This window comes from Diceros bicornis, chromosome 13 (genome assembly GCF_020826845.1).
Source record: "Diceros bicornis minor isolate mBicDic1 chromosome 13, mDicBic1.mat.cur, whole genome shotgun sequence".
Taxonomy (NCBI): domain Eukaryota; kingdom Metazoa; phylum Chordata; class Mammalia; order Perissodactyla; family Rhinocerotidae; genus Diceros; species Diceros bicornis.
In genome coordinates, this window is record NC_080752.1 from 11,771,138 (window position 1) to 11,785,867 (window position 14,730).

At 40.3% G+C, this 14,730-nt stretch overlaps 1 protein-coding gene across 1 annotated transcript in view; it reads right to left on the reverse strand.

Moving 5' to 3' along the window:
• Positions 1 to 14,730, reverse strand: part of BEND5 (BEN domain containing 5) — a 1,066,878-nt gene that overhangs the window by 290,545 nt on the left and 761,603 nt on the right. The window lies entirely within an intron of this gene.

Sequence of the window (14,730 nt, forward strand, 5' to 3'; positions counted from 1 at the left end):
TTTTATAGCTGAATAATATTCTATGGTATGTATATACAATATTATTTATCCATTCATCAATTGATGGACATTTGGTAGTCTCTACTTTTTGGCTATTACGAATAATGCTGCTGTGAACATTCATGTACAAATCTTTGTGTGAACATATGTTTTCTCTTCTTTTGTCTACATACCTAGGAGTGGAATTGTTGGGTCACAGGACAACTCTATGTTTAACATTTTGAGGAACTGCCAAATGTTTTCCAAATCAGCTGTACCATTTTACATTTCCACCAGCAATGTATAAGGATTTCACTTTCTCCACATTCTCCCCAATACTTATTGTCTGTCTTCTTTTAGCATAGCCATGCTAGAGGTTGAGGTGTGATATCTCACTGCGGTTTTGATTTACGTTTCCTGGATGGCTAATGATGTTGAGTATCCTTTTATGTGCTTATTGACTATTATTTGTGTCTTTGGAGAAATGTCTATTTAGATCCATTGTCCATCCTTAAATTGAGCTTTTTGTTTTTTTATCGAGTTGTAAGAGTTCTTTATATGTTCTTGATGCAAGTCTCTTTTCAGGTATATGATTTGAAAATATTTTCTCCCATTGTCTTTTCACTTTCTTGGTGGTATTATTTGCAGCACAAACATTTTTAATTTTGATAAAGTCCAATTTGTCTTTTGCTGCTTGTGCTTTTGGCGTCATATCTAAGAAACCATTGCCTAACCCAAGATCACAAAGATATACTCCTATGTTTTCTTAGAAGAGTTTTATAGTTTTAGCTCTTACAGATAAATGCACATTTGAAGAATGTTTTTTTGCCAAAGAAAAAGAGAATAGAGGAGCAGGAAAAGGAGGAAGCAGAGGTTGGCAGTGTTAAAGGAAAAGAAAGGGCAGCAACAGCCTCAATGGGAGAATGTTGAACTACAGGGAGGCCCTGGGAGGCAGCATCTGACCCATTTCCCACACCACCAGCCCCATCCCCCGACTTCTAGTAACAATCCTACAAAGGCAGAGTCCTGGGAGAAGGTTACTGCAACCTCAGCCATGTTGCCAGCTGAAAGATTCCCCAGAAAGTTCAATAGCTTGTTCAGGGAAGGAGCATAGACTTTAGCCAGGGCCATCAGTCATATTTCATCTGAAGTTTCCAAATCCAACTTCCATGGTGTGGGGTGACTCATAACCCTCTTCTTTCCAGGCCCTGGAGGGGCATGGACTGTAAACATTTGCCCCTCCCATGGACTGTAAACATTTCCCATCATATAGTTCCCAAACCATCACTGGTTGGCACAGTCACCAAAAGTAACACAAAATGAACTTCTTGAAAGTAAGATTGCAGAGCCTGAATCGATTCTGAGGCCAAAATTATGTTACATGTTGCTTTAAAATTCTACCTTTTGAGACCTTCTTTAAGCCAAATAAATACAAGAAGGCCAAAAGTTGTAGCCAGTGATCTGTTTTTTAACACTGAAACAATCTCCCTGAATGCGAATAATAGTATTCTAGGAAAATGTCCTGTTCGTTTATCAAGTCCCCTTGCAGCAGGACATTTTTGTTGGAAAATGGGTAATAATGATCTACAACTAATTCTATTTTCTTTTCCCCAAGAGCCTTTAAGAAGTCATCCCCAGGGGCTGGCAGGTAGCATAGCGGTTAAGTTGGTGCATTCCACTTTGGCAGCCCAGGGTTTGCTGGTAGGGATCCTGGGCATGGACCTACTCAACGCTCATCAAGCCATGGTGAGGCGGCATCCAACATAGAAAAGGTACAACTCTACAACTATGACACACAACTATGTACTGTGGCTTTGGGGAGAAAAAAGAAAAAGAGGAAGATTGGCAATAGATGTTAGCGCAGGGCCAATCTTCCACACACGCACACAAAAAAGTCACTCCCCACACCCACCTTTCTGAGTTTCCCACCACTGTCTTCATAATATTTTTGTCTTGTAGGAATGGCCAAGAGATGATGTCAGATCCAGTCGATGGATGATTTTGATTCCTGCTTTCCCCTTCTCCTTTCCTTTCTCTATTGATGGATGATGATTTGCTCTAGGCAGCGATGATCCTCAAGGGAGCTCTAAGCAGCAGCGTTAGCACTGCGGACTTATTCTTGGACCCTCCATCAGCCACAGCCTTCCCCAAACTGTTTGCCTTGACAGACCAGGCCTTTCCTCTCTGTACCACTAAACCCCCTCCTCCACAGCCTTCAGCCAATCTTGAGCATGACAGGGAGGATCATTGAACCTTCTAGATGTCTTTCCAATCTGTACCGCTACTATATCCCCAATATACCACCCTCTCACCCATTAAATGTCCTCCAAGATAGAGCTCAAATATAACCTCCCCTCTGCAGTTCTTTCTGATTCCCCAGCTCAGGTTAGGAGCCTCTTCCACGCCCTGACAGTTCCTCTCCTGCTCCCTACCAATCACCTACACCTTGGTTTCTTCTGTACAGGTATTCCCACTTATGAGTAGTGTAATCTTGGAAAAGTTACTTAACCTCTCTATGCCTCAGTTTCCTCACCTGCAAAATGGGATAATAGGGTCATTGAAGCTGACTAGATGAGATAATAAAGCACCTAGAATGGTACTTGGCATGTAGTAAGCACTCTATAAATGTTAGCTGTTCTCATTTTTATATGACAAATTGCATGCCTTCAGGAAGCTTAGAGTCTGGTAAGGGAGATACAGTATTACAAACGCATTATATCCAAGTATGTGCGAACAATTCAGGAGGCATTTTCACATCTGTTATCTAACATCTACTAGAAGCCTCTTGTTATGACAATAACCCTGAAGCGAAATCACACTGCCTAGTTTGCATGTAAGGCTTAGAGAAGTTATTTGATATGTCAAGATATAAGTGGCAGAGCCAAAATTCAAATCCCGATATGGCTCCAGCCTTGATGATCTTTCTACTTAATTTAGACTGATAAGGGGTTTCATCAGATATCTACTGAAGGAGGTGGCAGGGGTGGGGTTGAGGGGGGGATATGGTTAATGTATGAGGAAACAGAGGCACAGAGAGGTTAAGTAACTGGCCCAAGGTTACACAGTTAATGAGTGGCAGAGTTACATCCTAACCCGTGTAGCCCACACTGCTGGCTTAGGCATCTAATTTCCTTTTCACTGCCTGGTAGGTGCTCAGTTAATGTTTGCAGAAAGAACAGACAAATAAGCAAACCTTGCAGAGAAGGGTCTGGGAGTGAGAGGCAGTGGGCTGCAGTGGACAGGGACCAATCTAGGAGTCAGCAGCTAGGCTTCCAGCTACAGCTGTCTCATTAACTCACTGCGTTACTCAGGAAAGTCATCTCCCCTCCCTGGACCCCAGTGTCTCCAGCTGCAGAAAGAGAAAAGGTTTGTAAACATTGTTATCAGCTGAGTCCTTTCTTCAAACTAAGTCTATGGGGAAGGCCAGTAAGTAGGGGCTGCTCTGGTGTGTATAGGAGGGAGGACAAGAGAGGCCAGAGCTCTGATGTCTCAGAAGTCCCTCTTTCCCCTCCCTCCTCAGTGGCCCCTGAGGTACTGTTCAGAGCCCAGATCCCTCTTTAGCAAGGTTTTAAAACTTCAGAACTAGAGGAACTTAAGATTCTTTTTGGCTTTAACATTCTATGACTCACATAAAAGAAACGACCTTGTGCCCTAATGTTATATACCTTCTGATTCAACAAAATGGAAATGTGGCTTTAGAAGAAGTAACAAAATATGACCATACTGAGAGGTATCACGAAGGAATTTTGGCTATAACAGCATGACTTCTCCAGCTGCCTCCATACATACCCTAAATACAAAAATATCCTCTAAACCTATGAAAAGAGGAAGATATCCAATAAAAAATCAGAAGAGTGATAAGTGTTTTAACGGAGAAATAGTATACTATAGATGCATGTAGCAGAGGCTCTCAAACTAGTCTGGGGAACAGTGTATCAGGGAAGAATTCCATGAGGATGTGATCTATAAATTGGATCCTGAAAGCAGAATAGGAAGTAGCTAGGCAAAGGGACATAGAGAAAGAACATTCTATAAAGATGGGCCAGTGTGTTATACAAGTTAGGGAGAAAATCCATGGCTCAGAGAAAGAACTATAGGAAGGCCAGTATGGATAGAGCATAGACAGCAAGGTGAGAGGTGTGTGAGAGAGGCTGAAGAAGCAGCCAGAGGCCAGACTATGCAGGATAATACAGATCATGTTAAGAATTTGTTATTTTATCTTAAACTACTGAGAGGCCATGAGTCCAATGGGTCATTTTCATGGATACTAAAATCACTCAATATGGTGGCAGCAGTGTAGTGGAAAAGACAATTACGGACCAAAGTCCTCCACGATTGAGGGAAGTGTCCAAGAAATCAGCAGATGACAGCAACAAGTGGCAGGGGGTTATACAGACCAATGGCATAAAGCTCAGAACCTATCTTTCTGTATGATGTCTTTTTATAAAAGGGAGAGGAAAGAATGGTCTAAAAGTAGCAATCTGTTAGAAGTATGTCATCTGCCAACCTAGCTGGGTGGTGTTCAGTGAAGAGGTTACTCTGTCTCTTGGTCAGGTACCACAGAATCAGTGGGGAGGTATGGGAAAGACAAGGTTAGGAGGAGGGCTGGGACTTTCTGGCAGCCACTGTAATGCTGACGTAGCTATGTGAGCAGACTAGAGAGAGAGCCTGAAGGTCTGTTCACCTCGTATCCTGTACCCCTTGGCTAAAGAAGCTGTTGTAATTTCCTGAGAGATGCTGATAATTTGAACTAGGGCACTGGCAGCAGAGATAAGGAAGGGATAGATTGTAAGGATATTGAGTTGTAGCCTTGATCATACGTGGTGACAGAGAGTATGTGAGGAGCAAATAAAAAGGAGTTAAATAGGACAGGTTTCTGGCACAGGTAACTGGAGTGATGGTGATGTATTCACTGAATTAGAAAACCTGGGTTTGAAGCAGATGTGTGGTAGTCTGGTTGGTCTCTGCAGCTTGAGGTAAATCAGACATGTGCATCCTTGTTCTAGCACAGGGACAACCCAGGGTCACAATTCCCAGCATCTTCTCTTTAAGCCCTTGCTCAAACAGGGCTGAGGTTTAGAATAAATGGGCCACCTGCATCAGTAGGGTAAGCTGGAAGTCCCTCAGCCAGATGCTGATAGGATGTATCTGCCTCCAATTAATCTGGACGCTTTTTGGAAGGAATAGCAAAAACTATGCCAAGAGAGTGGTGACTAGTGAAGTGGCCTGCTGGAAGGGAGCCAAACCCACTAAGCTTGTTTAATTTAGACTGTCTGATCAGGACAAGGTTTGGTGCAGATGGGGGTCCACAGACCTCTCCTGAGAGGTGGATTAGGGGCTGATAATTGAGATTAATAACTTCTAATAATTACTCAATTTAAAACTCAGCCAAAAAGATGTGATTATTTTTCACACATTTATTTGGTCATTTTGCCAGCTGCAACTCCATGATGTTTTACTTGAAAGGAGAAGAAAGGACAGAAGGGGACTACCTTATTTTGAAGTCATAATGCCGGTCAGAATGGTGCTGGTCCTCTCTAGCCTCTTTTCTGTGGTGTTGCTTTCTGTTCCTTAACTTTCCTGCCCACAAGGTCATCGGTTCCCTCCAGCTCCTCTCTGAGATCCTGGTGTCTCCACACAAGTCCACACAAGAAGCGCAGCAGAAGCTGCCAAGCTCCATATCTTAAATTCTTCCAGATCTCCTTATATTTGTCCACTCTGCTTCTCTTTCTCCTTACTCTAGCTTTCTGGTTTTCTCTGATTATACCATGTTCTCTATCTTCTTCACTTTTGCTTCATGATTCAGCTTCCATTTTTTTTTTTTTTTGTCAGACTCCCAGATTCTTAGTTAGGTTTGGATTTTTAAAATCTTGCAAGATAAGGCTTTCAGAGTCTTCTCTCTGCCACTTGACCCTTCTTACTGTGACTTTGCTGATCTGAGAGCCAAAGGACTACTGAGCTGTGCCAATCTCATGAGAAGGGGTGTGAGTCCCAGTGGCGGCTTCTATTGCCCAGGGTCCTCATTCTAGAGCCCACCTAGCCTTCTCCTTCCCCAGAAAGCACTCCCTTTTCTGAACTGTGCCCTTTGCCATCTGGTTCTCCCTTGCTCATCATGGATTTGAACTAACCTTTAGGTAAAACTTTACATATGATCCTTATGGACAGGATGGAGAAATGGAAGCAGGGACGACATCTTGTTTATTTCCAGATCTCTCATAGTATGTGGTACCTAAGACATACTAAATTAAATTGAGCTAAGTTGAATTTAATTGAGTTGACTTGGAGGAAGGTAAAATCTTGTTCGCTTAGGTGACTTATGCTAGTGGGGTTAGTAGCATAATCAAACTCAGGGACTGATATAAAACTGCCAATCTAGGCATTCCAGAAAAGTCTCTGGTAGTATGCATGGATCAGACACTCTGAATTAAACAAGCTTAGTCATTGTGGCTCCCTTCCAGCAGGCCACTTCATAAGTCACTGCTCTCTTGGCATAGTTTTTGCTATTTCCTCCAAAAAGAGTAATATGCATGGTCGTGTCCCATTAAACACCTGTATCCTTGACTTAGATTAACACTTAAAAAGTATATACTTTAAAAATTCTGAGTAAAGTGAAGTCACTAACACTGAAGATAAGGGAACCCAAGAATCAAAATGATCATAGCAGGCTAGCACAAAGGACTAAAACCAACAAGTTGAAACCTAACAGGGTAAGTGTAAGGGCACACAATTATACTTGTAAAACCTACTATAGGCTAACAAGGTATCCAGAATTGGATCTTGGGACAGAAAAAAGACATCAGTGGAAAAACTGATGAAATCTGAATATAGTTCTGTAGCTTAGTTAATAGTACATTACTATTACAATGTTACTAGCACAATGTTAATTTTTTAGTTTTGACAAATGCTCCATGGTAGTGTAAGAATTTAACATTAGAGGAAGCTGGGTGAAGGGTATACGAGAACTCTCTATATTATATCTTCACCTTTTCTATAAGTCTAAAATTATTCCAAAGTAAAAGGTTTATTAAAAAAAAATCAGAGAAATAAAAATAGCTTTATTTAAAGAACAACAACAAAAATCTACTACGTGAAGGCCTCACTGCTAAAAGAAGCTAATGTAAATTCTAGCTGCATTTCTAGAGATGTAGCATCCAGAGCAAGAGAGGCAATAGCTCTATTCTGCTGTGGGATGCTTAGATCACCTGTGGAGTTTTACATTCAGTTCTGGCATTTTAAGAAGAAAATTAACAACCTAGATCATGTCCGGAGAACAACAAAGAAGGTACAGAGTTTAGAAACCATGGAATAGGAAGAAATGTAGAATTACCAAGGGGTAGATAGGGAAAGGAGGGATTAGCTTGGAGACGAGAAGACTCATGAGGGGGGTGGGGTCACTGTCTTGAACCTTTGCAGGCCTGTCCATTGTCTTTGGGATGGTGCTCAGGCTGCCTCAAGAGGTACGTCAGCAGAAACTGAAAAGCACTTTTCTGGAATGTTAAGAGAAGTTGCTGGTCTATACAGCTTAGGTCCTTGCCCATAGGGATGCCTAATATATTTGCTAAATTTGAATGTGACTCCTATAGTCTTTGCCAACTCTAAAGATTGGGCGAGGTGTTAAGATCAGAAAGACCAGCTTTTCTAGGTATTTCTAAGACATTCTCATTATTATACATGTGTCATGGTGGTAAAGCTTTCCTCTTGGTGCTCTTGGCTAACAAATATCCTGCCTGTGGGAAAGAAAGCCAAGTAGACAGACAGGCAGGAGTTACCATGACTTCTAGCCAGGAAGATCAGCTGTCATCAGTAGGAGCAGCCTGCAAATGTAGAGTTAGGTCCTACAATGGTCATGTTCCCTCCTGCCTGGTTCCTCACTGCCCTCAGGATAGAGTCCACATTCTTTAGCTTGGTATTCAAGGCTCTCCTGACCCGGCCTCCACTTACTCTCTTTCTTTCCCCATCACCATTCCCCCGTTCTTCTTAGGCTGACCCTGTGCTCTTGTCATTCGGAACCACACAAAATTGTCAGGACTCACGATGCGTCTCAGCCTCTGTATCCATGCTGTGATTCTCAAATCAAGATGCCTCCTTCCTTAAGACTCCATTTCCTCCCTTGTGCCTCTTCTCTGCCTACTTATTCTATTACCTTAGGTCTCTTACCATCATTGCCATTATTAGTTTTTACATCTGTGTCACCTTCTACATTGAGTACCTCTTCTCCCCTCACACTCAGGGGGAGAGTGCATTTTGTATTAATCTGTCTGTCTCTAACACCCAATACAGAGCAGAACAGGCACAAGGCGCTCACCAGATATTGTAGTATTGAAGAATGGCTTTGCAAGGATTTAGTAAATTACTATATATGTGAATATAATATTTCTCTATCCAGGACTGGTTTAGAGTCCATTCTCTGGAGTCCACAAAGGCATGCTATAGACAAATTACTAATTCTCATTGTATCTGTTTTTAAAAATGCAAATAGGAGAAGATGATACTGACATATCTCAGAGCTTCAATGCTTCCTTCTAAGTCAAGCCTTCCCCCCAAACTCATCCCCTTTTCTGATTTAATTTCTCCAATATTGTCTGTCTCTTCCTACTAGAATGTAAGCCCATGAAGGCATGGATTCCTGTTTTCACTGCCATATCCCCAGAGCCTAGACGGTGCTAGTTACATGTTAGGCATTCAATAATAGTACTAACCATATAATAGGGGTGTTGTGACAATTGAGTGACATAAGGTATATAAAGGTCATAGCATTGGGCGTGGCACATGCTAAGTACTCAATAACTATAGTTATTACAACACAAAGGACAGATTAAGAGGCAACATTACAACATGCTGATGTGTGACTCAAAAAGAACACACAATGAAGACGTCATGAACACTTGAGCCGTAATTTATGTTGGGGTTGGAAAGGTTGGCTTAAAATAATCTGGTCTGGCTCTATGAGGCCCATAGAAGAGAACAGCTTTTCCCAAGGTCATAGAGCTAGTCAGTGACAGAGGCTAGACAACATTATTCTCATATAAATGATTGTCTAGTGATTCCCTAAAATACTATAAGATTACTGTCTTTGTTAGACACTTCCTTTTGGCAAGTATCCCTAAATATGTGAATGGCTCTCTCCATCTAATTCTTTCAAAACACACACATACACACACATTTAATTAGTCCAATGACATATTAAAATAAAACAAGATTATATTGTATCTGACAATACAAGGGCTATATGATTTTAAACTAATATATGACATTTGAAAATAATACCATATTTTATTGTGTCTAACAGTACAGGGCTATATGATTTAAAAACTAATGTTTGTCAGTTAAAATTTACTTCTGGCTATGTTGGAACGAGAATATTGGTAAACCCTATCCCCCTAAAACAAATACAAAGCTGGACAAAATTGACACAAACAACCATTTCAGTGGTTGTCCTGGAACAATTGGATATCCATATGAAAAAAAATGAACTTAGGCCTTTACCTAATGCCATACATAAAAAATTAATTCAAAATGGATCATAGGCTTACATGTAAGCCAAAGCTATAAAAAATTCAGAGGAAAACATAAGAAAAAATCTTTGTGGCCTTCAGTTGGTCAAGAGTTCTTAGATACAACACCAAAAGCATGATCCATAAGAGAAAAAAATGATAAATTGGACTTTAAAATTAAAAACTTTTGTTCTTCAAAAGATACAGTTAAAACAATGAACGAAAGGCAGAGATTGGGGAGAAATGTTTGCAAAGCATATATCTGACAAAGGAGTTGCATACAGAATATATAAAGAACTCTCAAAACTCATTATAAGAATGCAAATAACCCAATTTTTTCAAATGGGCAAAAGATTTAAACTGACACTTCACCAAAGAAGATATATGAATGGCAAATAAGCACATGATAAGATAATCAACATAATTAGTCATTAGTTCAATACAAATGAAAACCACAATGAGATACCCTACACACCCACTAAAATGGCTATAATAAAAAGCATAGATAGGGCCCAGCCCTGTGGCCGAGTGGTTGAAGTTCCAGGCACTCTGCTTTGGTGGCCTGGGTTTGTGAGTTTGGATCCCATGCACAGACCTACTCCACTTACCCGCCATGCTGTGACAGTGTCCCACATATAAAGTAGGGGAAGACCGGCACAGATGTTAGCTCAGGGCTAACCTTCCTCAAGCAAAAAAAGAGGAAGACTGGTAATGGATGTTAGCTCAGGGCAATCCTCCTCAGCAAAAAAAAAAAAAAAGTATAGATAATTCCAAGTGTTAGCAAGCACATGGAGAAACTATAACCCTCTCTCCTACATTGCTGGAAGGAATGTAAAATGGCACTACCAATTTGGAACACAGTTTGACAGTTTTTTTTTTAAAGTTGAATATAAACTTACTATATGATGCAACGATTCCATTCGTAGAAATCTACCCAAGAGAAATGTGATCACATGTCTACTCAGAGGTATGTACGTGAACATTCATAACAGCATTGTTCATAATAGTCCCAAACTGGAAACAATTCAAATGTCCATCAAGTGGAGAACAGTTAGACAAAATGTTGTATAGCTTTTCTATAGAATATCATTTAGCACTAAAAATGAATGAACCACTGATACATGCTACAACATGGATAAACCTCAGAATTATAATGCTAAGTGAAAGATGCTGGATGCAAAAGATGACTATATAGTATATAATTCCATTTGTATAAAATGTTCAGAAATGGCAAATTTACAGTGTCAGATTGTGGATCAGTAGTTGCATAGGACTTAGAGTAGAAGGCGGATTAAGAAGGAAATTTTTTGAGACAATAGAAATAGTCTAAAATTGGATTGTGGTGATAGTTGTAAAATTCTATAAATTTACTAAAAATCATAGAATCGTACCATTACAATTGGTGAATTTTATGGTATATAAATTATACTTCAATAAAGCTGCTAAAACAACAGGGAAAAAAAAGATCCTTCCCATGCTGTATTTGTCTTGTATTGTGGCTTTGATGCATATACAACGAGATTTTGTTTGGTGGGGTTAGGAGGGACCACTGGTGAGTAACAAGATAAAACGCCATTTTGGATGATACAATTACTAGCAGTAGCAGCTATGCCCATGGTGATTAATAGTTCCAGCACTAAAAATTCAAAATCTTGCTTCCTGCCTTCTCTCCCTAAGATCTGAATGTTGGCATGTTTAGCCTTCCCACTTGTAGTTATCCTCCCTCCAAATTGGAATAAGGATTAACTAATTATAGTGGTGCCTTCAGACACGAGCCATATCAAACACCCTGGTAACCAAGAATTGTCCTGTCTGCAAAAATATGCCAGAAACCCTTACAGTCCCTGGTAACTGTTTCGGGGCCCAGAACAGGGGAATTGAGCCAACCAACAGAGCTTCCCTAATCTAGTTTAGCCAGCACAAGTACACCCTGCACTTCTACTAACTTTACTTTCTTAAGATGCTGTTTTGGATAAGGTAATCCCTTTCTCAAAAATCTACTGTGGGTCTCAGTAAGTCCAATATAGAAAGCAGCAATGGCTCTATCAAAGGGCCAGGACATGGTCTTAGAAGCCATGGGTTTAAATCTTGGCCCTAACATGAACTGGAAATGTGTCTTTAGCCAGGTAACTTAACTTTTTAGTCTTAAATTATTTATCCCCCAAACTGGGATAATTCTGTCTACACCATAAAACTATTGTGAGAAATAAGCAAGATAGTATATATAAAGTGCTTGACCCAGTGTCTGTGTATTGAATCTGAGTAAAGGATATAGCACAATTCCTTAATATAACAATCAAAAGCTTTCCATAGTTCGGCCCCAATCCTCCTGTCTATCTTTACCTTCCAGTAGGAAGATTCCCTATCCCAATCAAACAGACTTCTAATCAACTAACACCATGCAATGAGTAAGGCTGTTTCCTGCTCTCTGAGCTACCTTCTCCCCAGCTCTGTATGCAGCATCTTTCAATACTCAGCTTAAAGCACATCTTCTCCATAACGTTTAGTCTGACCGTTAACTCTTTAAACAACTCATGAGATCCTTAATTATAAACTTTTTAAAATATTATATCTGTTTGAACATGTCTTATTTTCTCTGGTATCGAACACATTTCTGGAAGTGCAGCAAGACTTATATACCTGTTATATATCCCCACAGTCCTCTCATAGTGTCTGAAGTAGGACAAAGGTCTCAAATTATTTTTTTTCTAACTGAGCAATTCCTCAAAGAATAATTGGAAAAACCCTATTCAAGTCCAACTTTTGCATTTTATAGATGAAAAAATTGCCCCCAGAAAGGGGAAGTAACATTCAAGGTCATATGAGTAGTTTAGTGTTACAGCTGGAAGCAGAATTCAGGTTTTCTGTGGCCGATTTCAGGCTGTCCTTCAATATCAAGTTTCCTCCGTATCTATAGGACTACCAATTTTTAGCTGAAAGCATGGTCACCCAGAATGAAGACTTCATTTATCATTCTTCTTTTAGTTAAGTGTGGATATGAATTCTATTAAATGGGATAAAAGTGGAAGTGCCATATAACTGCATCTTCTCCTTTCTCGCCCCAGTTCCTTCATTCTGCTGCCTAGAACATGGATGTGATGGTAGAATTCCACATCAGATAATGAGATTGAGGGCCACGTCCCAGGGACGGCAGAGCAGAAAGCTGAAAGAACCTGACTTCCTAAGGCTTTCAAAGAGCAGAGCCATAATATCAGCTCTGGATTGCCTACATCTAGACTTTTATATGGAAGAGAAATAAATTTCTATGCTCTTTAAGTTGCTGTTATTTTAGATATCAGTTATTGGTAGCTTAACTTATCCTATTATCCCTCTTATCAGCTTTCTGATGCTCTTAGCTCTTTACCTTGTCTTCAGACATATATCTTAACTCATTCTTTCATTCATTCAATCATTCATTCAAGAGCCATTCAATGTACACCTACATTCTGCCTGGCATAAATTTAAGAGGGGCTGGGGTGGACACAGAAATGAAATGTACAGATCCCGCCCTTAAAAGTCATGGGTATTGCATAAAGTTCTCACTCTCTTAATTCATATCACAAATCATATGTCTGGCAAATATTCATCTCAGAATTTCTCTGACAGTCCCATCTCAAATAATCTCCCTGTGTCCAGTAACATATTGTTGATCAGACCATGTGTGCTTAACAAGTTCGATTTGCCTCTCTGTATCTACTCTCTGCACTTCTCCACCCTATTCTTTGCTCAAGGAGGCTCATCTGTATGGATTACATGAATGGGTTCTCTTGCCATCTGATTCCTGGTTGGGTTTGTCAATAGGGACCCCTAGCAGGAGATCAGAGGGAAGTAAGAGAATGAGCTCTATGTATTTATTTTTCTCAGTCTCTCCCTGCAGGTTTGTCTCAGGCTAACTTTGTTCCTCAACTGAAGGTCACTATTCCACTCAAAGTGGCCCACTATATGACTCTACTATTGGATTCTGGTAACCATTCCTTCCCTTTACCCCCTTTGAGCTGTTACTAGCCCCAGGGATCTGCACTATACCCTGTGGTTTCCCTACACACTGCCCACACCTTGTAAATAGCTCTTTTATTAAGTCCTCCTCAAATTATCCTAATGTTGGCTGCCATCTGTTTCCTGCTAGCAGGCTGACTGATACATCATGTGTCCCAATTTTCAGTTCAAAATATATAGGCACCAGGTACACATGGCATCCACAGAAGCACTATTAAGAAGAGGGTTAGAGTAGAGGGAAGATATTTAGTAAAATCTTAGTGCATACAGAATCCCAGACTATAAGCATATCCATGACTACTAACTTTTGAGACCACATTTGGCTCTCAGGTACCTGAGCCATACACAAGCCCTCTTTATTTCTCTCTTTTTGAGGTATCCTGGACCAGACTTTACATCTTTTAAATAGTTTAGTCTTGAAAACTTTTATTTAGAACTGGGGCTCACTTTTAAGTGGAACCCACAGCCACTAGGCAGAGTCCATTTTTCCACCAACACGTTTCAGAACCTCAAGAATAGAATTTTCTGTCAATTCTACCAGTATCCTCACGTAGAATCTTTAAAGTGCTCAATATGCCTATTTTAGATGCACAATTCATACTTCTCGAAGAGTGAAACATAAAATCAAATTATCATCTGCTTATTCTGTACTAGCAACTGAAGTATTGCTGACCACAGAGAACAAAACCTAAGCATCCAATGTGAAGAACAATTTCAGATCTTGGGTTGGGCAGTGGAGGGAAAGAGGAAAAGAGAGAAGGAAGGTGTGGTAGGCAGAACAATGCAGCTCCCCTTCCAAAATGTCCAAGTCCTAATCACTGGAACCTGTGAATATGTTACCCAACATGACAAAAGGGAGTTTACAGATATGATTAAATTAAAGATCTTGAGATATAGAATTATCTGGGTGAGCCCAACATAATCACAAGGGTCCTTATAAGTGAAAGAGGGAGGCAGGAGATTCAGTGTCAGGGTAATGCAGCATGAGAAAGACTTGACCAGCCATTGCTGGCTTTGAAGATGGAACAGAACGAGAGGCTAAGGAATGCAAGCAGCCTCTAGAAGCTGGAAAAGACAGGGAAATGAATTCTCTCCTAGAGCCTCCAAAAGGAATGCAGACCTACTAGTACCTTGATTTTAGCCCAGTGAGGCCAATTTCGGACTTTTCCCAAACTGTATGATAATAAATTTGTGTTTTTTTAAGCCACCAAGTTCATGGCAATTTGTTACGTCAGCAATAGGAAACTAATATGGAATGTAA